We start from the raw sequence: 7,458 nt of genomic DNA on the forward strand, positions 1-7,458 counted from the left end.
AATTGGAGCCAGAAAAAATATGAACGTTGTAGGAAATTGTCTCAGATTTCTTGTGTAAAAACTTTAGATCATTTCAACTTTTAGAACTCCAAATATGGCCAAAATACCAAATAGTGCTCGGGTTGGAAGACAGATTCAGACTTATTTGTTGTTTCTCCAATTTGAACTTCAAAATGACCATTTTAGATCTTGGGCTCTATATTAAAGTTGTAGCCCTATGTCTGACCTTTTCATCCATATAAAGTAGACCTAAATCTGAGATCTACAACTCTAGATATGATCCAATTACTGAACAGTATTTCAGTTTGGACTGCATCGACATTTCTTTTCTAAGTTTGGCCATCTCTTTGTCCTTTTAATTTCAGTTCTTAAATTCATCAATAAATCCTTTCATTTATGTGATAGGCCTGCATTTAAAATGAACATTTATATGTGATAAGTCTGCATTAAAAATAGACATTTACCATAAATTATAGGTATCTTATATTATTAGATACATTATTATAAAACATGTTTTAGTTAAGGAGTTATTGATACTTCAAGTGCAAAATGATGATATAAAACCTTGATAAAAATGCACTTTTAAGTACTAATCAAAGTATATCCACTAATGCTCACTTAAACTTCTATTTAAATTAGAACTCACCCTATATATAAATTATCACAAACTTACATCCTTACCCATATTGTATAAGGTTAAAAGGCTAGATTATCTTATTGACAATTCAGATAATCTAGGAACTTGAGAAATATGTCATTTAAGTCAATCTTTACATGAGCTAGATCTTATCCATTAAGGTTTAACCTTAATAGGATATGAATCATATAATGACATATCATATTTCCTTATGTTTATATGCTACTATTTCTCCACTGATGTTTATAGGAAATATGAGATGCTAAGATATACTAAGATTATCATTGAGGGCATGAGGACTAGGTTTAGAAGAGGCTAATATGATGATAGGGATTTTCTTGAATTAGATAAAATCCTTAAGGGTTTGGTGTCCTAATTAAGAAGTTTTTTTTAAAAAAACGACCCAGTCTGCTTTTATAGTCTCTAAATAATCGGAAAATTGAACAATACCAAACATGTATACTCAATCCAACACGTTTTATTCATTTATAAATTTATTTTTTACATATGTATACTCAATAAACATAGGAAGAAATATAGGTCATTCTATGAAAGGTTAACTTGTCCCTAGATTCCAAATTACTAGATTTAGACAAGGACAAATAAAAAAACAAAGTTTAATCAAAACTATAATAAAGCAACTAAAAAATGAAAAAAAGTCTAAAAAAAGAGGTTACTAGGCTCACTAGCTTACTTAAGGGAGCTTTGAAAGCTATATCATAAGAAGAAAGGACCTCTAATCAGAGGTAAACTCATTTAGAAATGATACTTCAACTTAATATCTAGTCAATGTCACAAATGCCATCAGAGCCATCTATTTTTATACCATAAAATCAAAGGGCATTGGATGCTTCTCTGGATTTCCAATACATAACATATATCTCATTTATGAGTTTATGGTCAACACCATAAGCCTAAGTTGCTCCACCTATTGATCTCATCACTTAAAAAACCCATAGGTGTAATATGGTAAAAGAGCTTAACTTCGAAAGGTTATTATATGTAATAAAAGAGAAACTTTCAGCAATAATAGAAGGCATATGCCTAAAAAGCTTATGATCTTGTAAAAACCATTGAAATATGTCCAAATGATATAATATCTAAAATTTTTAAGGTGAATGAGTTCATCAAGTATAATGACACACAATTTCCTATGATACGCCTACATGTATATTGCAACAAAATAACTGAAGTAGTATATGAAAAAAAGCTTCTAATATGCCTTTTCCATTTGAGCTTAAATGGCGTGTTGAGCTAGTACATATGTCTAGATAATACCAAGATCTGTAGGTGGAGGGATTTGGTAAATGCATTTATAAAATAGTATAAGTGCAATATAGATGTGGCTCCAAACCTTTCTAGTTTATAAAACATGAAAAAAGGACCTAAATAATCCATTAGAAAGTACATCTAGAATTGGTACGAAGTGGCTTGAGGTCCATCCTCCTCTAATAAAAAAAAAAGATCATACTCTTCTCAAATACATTCAAAGTTCTATACCTCGAATATTTGGTTGACAATTTGGTGCAATATTTTATAGATATTGTTGTTATGATCGAATAAATTAAGTAATCAATAAGGGTACAAATCTTAAACCTTCTAAAACTAACAAGAGGAAATGAGGGCTTATAAACAAGATAAAGGACTACAATATGAAATAAATGAAAACCAATTATTTTCAACTCAAAAGTCATTGGAATAATCAATGGAGATCCAATTAGTAACTCAATACTAGGAGTACCAATCCTCAACTATTCACTTTGATACCATCCAATAACCTATAGAATTAGTCATTTTTTAACAAAATAACACCAAATAACCAGGGCACCTCTAGTAATAAGCCTTATAAAATCTTTGAAGAACTCAAGAAAATTTATCACCTCTTATGCTACCATTGTTAACAATGGATAAATCCCTCCTACACCAAAAAGACCCTTTAAACCACCATACTCCTCAATATGAACACCATATGAATGCCATTAAACATGAAATTGATAGTTATAATGCCTTTAAAGACATGTTCCTTCACCTCATTAAGGTGAGATAGATGATGAGAGTCAAAATGCCTTATATATGAACATAAACCCCTTGCCAAATCACATCACTATGAAGGAAAGAGGTGTAAACATAACTTCTAATGACATTGGGAATAAAAAGAAAGGGTGGCACCTTAAAAATAATGATGAGCAATTTATTTGACATATTATTTTAGAAAAATTACCTTAAGACACCCTCTAAAACAAAAACCATTGAGAATCTTGATGAGTATTGTAAGTTCCATCATGAGTCATGGCATGATATCGATAACTATAATGAATTCCATTTTAAAGTTGAAACCATTATGATTATGGGTATGCTATGATTTAAGAAAGATACGATTGAGAAAGGTGTTTGTTGATCTTATCATCTATAACCTAGAAAAAAAAAGGATGAAGACTGTCATTTATCTCTAGTCAAGGTAAAATGGTTATCAGATTGTGATCTTGCTTTAGTTTGTTATCAATACCTTAGAAAAGACATTATCCATTGAACTACTAGTTAGAAGATTTTATTGGAGAAAAATCTTGATACTCATGAGGAAAAAATAATTATAGATATTGTTCAAATTTAAGTGATTTTGCTATTATATTATCCTTACCTTCTCAGTAATCATAGCTCAATATACTAGGAAAGGAATTTAAATTTATGTTGAGCTTAATTAGTTTTCATATTAATAAGATCATATAGTTTTTATCCAAGCATTATGCCTTTTTATGCTATTTATTCATGTTTGTCATTTCTTTCTTTTTATTCCCAATAATTTTTTCTTTTAGGAATCCTAAAAGCAATCAATCCTTAAAGTTCCAATATCTATTTGCATGTAACTTGTTTTTGTTTTTTTCATATGCCTATTTTCCATGTTTATTCTAAAAAAAACTATAAATAAATCCTTTAAATAACATATTGTATGATATCTTGTTAATATAATTAATAAGCTAATAGGCTTTACCATAATAACTTTATAGCAAACTTGTTAGGATTTATAAGAAAATCTCTTTGCTGAATACATACATCATTTCTTTAAGAGAAACTAAGTTGCATTTTGATTATAGAAAATGACATCATATTTGTTTAAAACCACTATTTGATATCTCATTCCACCTTATTAGAGAATGGGATGGAAATTTATTAAATAATTTCTTAGGTGGGCAATTATAACTCAAAACTTGTCTAAAGGTAACATATCTCATCGATGGCCACGACAAAAACCAAATAAAAGTGAGAAACTCTTTAGTTTTTCTAAACCCATTATTGCCTTCTATATCATATATTCTACTTTGAGATTATGAATAATAATGGATAATAGGTTCAAAAATAATAAATTCAACTAAACATTTCCCTGTTAATCCAAACAAACTATATTGAATGAGGTTAATACTTATCAGCTCAAGCAATTCATGTTTGAAATGAGAAAATATCTTTTTTGATTCCTAGAAAAAACACATATATAATTTGTTATCCAACTTTGAACCTAAATAAACTATTTGTAATAAACCCTAACTAAGATCACCCCTACACTAGGGACAGACAAAAATAGTAAAAAGATTAATATAACTCTGATTAAAATTCCAAACCAACAATAATTCACTAATGGTATGTCCTGAAAAAGCTTGCCTTATCATTAAAAATCAAAATGGTAAGAGTCATATAAAAAATTCAATTAAAAAAATAGAAAAAAAAAGAATTAGAGAAAAAAATATGCCCCATTAGCTTATGCCTAAATATGAGGCATATTTTTTAAAAAATGATGAAGGTTGTTAGGCATAAAAGAGCATGCATAAAAAAGAAGAGTTCATATAACATGATGGGCACTATGTTAAAAACATGGTATGATCATTTGGAAATGATCCTAAATCTTGTAAACCTTTTAATCACTTTTTAAGCCTTTCAATTCCTTTCTTTTATAAAACTGCATCTTAGACAACATTACATGTCATTGAATCCTTTGTTTTATAAACCTGCATCTTAGACAATATTGCATGCCCTTGAAAGCTCTTTTTAATCAAAATATGAGTTATTAAGGTTAATAAGTTGCAACCTCAAACAACATGAGAAATTTCCTTCAAAAGCTTTATAATTTTATTGACATTTTATATATTATTATTCATTATGCTAAAAATAATTAAACACTCAAGGCAAGTATATTTATAGAAAACTTTATACATATATACCTTTTCTTTCTAAACCAATTATATATTTAAAACCATTTCAATGAATATTTCAATCTTGTTTGTTGAAAAACCAGAAAACCACTTTATCACCAGAGATACTATTTTGCTTGCATAAAATGCTCAAACTTTCACTCTTCGAAATATTTTAGAGAGGTTACAAGACTTGTTCTAGTTTGTGATTACATATAATTTTGAATTTTTAAAAAGTATAATGTTTTTAAAAGATCATATCAAAATTGTTTTTTTATTCAAAATACAAATGAATCAATGTTTAGAATATGTTAATAATATATATGAAGCAAGGATTTATCATAAAACCATGATAGTGATAATTAAAAGAGTCTTACATCACAATAAAAGAAAAAGACCAACACTTAAAGGAAGATCATAGATTAGGAAGAATTCATCATTATCTAAGCGACAAATGGTGTAATGTTTCTCAAAATATCAAACAAAGGTAGTTATTAAGAATAGATAATGAAGCTATTGTATAAGGTTTGAATGATATACTTCTATAAAGCTACCATAGTAACACAAACATCTAAATATATATTATATCTATGCAAACTTAAGAAGGGTTGTTATATCAATAAAGGTGAGAAAAATCAATCTCAATTATCAATAAGAAAGTTGAACATCAAAAGAAAAACATATGTTTCTTACAAATAAGCATCTAACTAAATACCCTTTTCATTTCATATATAATCATTGTACTTTTCTCACAAATGTTTCTCAACTTTTTGATCTTTAAGGACTCTTACAATTTGTTTTATGATTTGGAGTCTCAGAAGACCGGTTTTTCTTTACTTTTTAAGTCCCAAATGACTGTTTATAAGTCGTACCTTACCATTAGAAGGATCTTGTGATTAATTCTTGGAGGACTCTCATAATTGTTTTTTTTACTTTTAAGTCTCATAGGACCCTTACAAATTGTTTTGCGATGTGGAATCTTAAAAAATCTTCATCGATTTTACTTTAGTTTTAGATTTTAAAAGGATTCTTGTGAACTTAAGCCGAACCCTTCCATTAAGAAGCCTTTATGATTTAGTGTCAGAGGACTCTCATAAGTTTTTCTTTAGTTTTGAGTCTTAAAGTTATTTTATAGATCTTTCTTACAATCAAGTCTTAGATGATTTTCATAAATCTTTCTTTACTTTTTAAATCTTACAAGACTCTTATGAATTTGAGTTAAACTTTATCATCAAGAGGCTCTTGTGATGGAATCTTGAAGGATTATTGTAAATATTTCTTTACTTTTAAGTTTTAAAGGATTCTTGCAAATCTTTCTTATAATGGAGTCTTAAAGGAATCTCATAAATCTTGTAATTTGTTTTGCGATTTAGAGTCTCTAAAGACCCTCACAAGTTTTTTGTTACTTTCTTTATTCTTAAAAAGCTCTTGAAAATTTATTCTGAACCTTTTCACTAAGAGGCTCTTGCGAATGAGTCTTAAAGGACTCACACAAATCTTTTTTTACTTTTGAGTCTTAAAGAACTATTGCAATTATTTTTTAGAGATCAACTTATAGAAGACTGATATAACCATATTATTTGATAATTTTACTCTTATTTACATATTATGTCTTATATATAAAATGCCTTGAAACTCTCTCGCTCTCTCTCTCTCTCTATATATATATATATATATTGAAGCTAAGAATTAAAAAGACTAATTTGAAGACAAAATTCAAATCATATTCCACCTTGTGTCGAATATTGACAAATTCGACATTCGATCGATGTTTTAAATAGATATTGAGTTGTAGAGGTCAAAATTAAGTGATTCTAGTGGCATTAGAAAGGTAAAATCCATAAATGTTTATCCATATATGGCAAGGGAAAAAAAAGAGCATGGAAATTACAACCTTAAAAGACAAATCTCGTATTCTACTAGTTTTGACCTTTGACCATTCCGACTTGAATATCTTGAGCTAAAGAAATCTGTTTATTGCAAACTCAAGCTTGTTGGCATGAGAGATATATGATTTTTCTAAGACAACTCATAAATTCTACCACAAAATAGATTTTATGAGAAAACAAGTCCAACTTACTTCCTAAGCATCAAAACCAACATGAAAATTATCTCTTTATTTGAAAAAAGGTCTATACACGAAAAAATTAACTTCTCTAAGTCCAAAGTCAAAATTTAAAAATTCCATGCAAGACTATTTTTTCTTCTTTATATGAAAATAGTTATCATGTTACTTAAATATAGATTATCTACTTTAAAAATAACTCTTTTTTTTTCTTTGCTGATAAAAATGGACTAGTAGGACGGTGAATATTAGATCTTTTTTTTATCTGATAAATAGACTATTTTTCCTTCTTCATAGGAAATAGTTATTGTACTACTTAAATATAGATTGTCTACTTTGAAAAGAACTCTTTTTTTTTCTCCGGTAAAAATGAACTAGTAGGAAGGTGGGTATTAGGTTTTTTTTTATCTGATAAATAGACTATTTTTCCTTCTTCATAGGAAAATAGCTATTGTAGTACTTAAATATAGATTGTCTACTTTGAAAAGAACTCTTTTTTTTTTCTTTCCTGATGACATGACTAAAAGATTGATGTCTTTTCCTAAGTGTAGGAGTGTCGAAGTAGTAAATAACCT

Source organism: Populus euphratica, unplaced genomic scaffold (assembly GCF_000495115.2).
Source record: "Populus euphratica unplaced genomic scaffold, PopEup_1.0 scaffold498.1, whole genome shotgun sequence".
In the NCBI taxonomy this organism is placed as follows: domain Eukaryota; kingdom Viridiplantae; phylum Streptophyta; class Magnoliopsida; order Malpighiales; family Salicaceae; genus Populus; species Populus euphratica.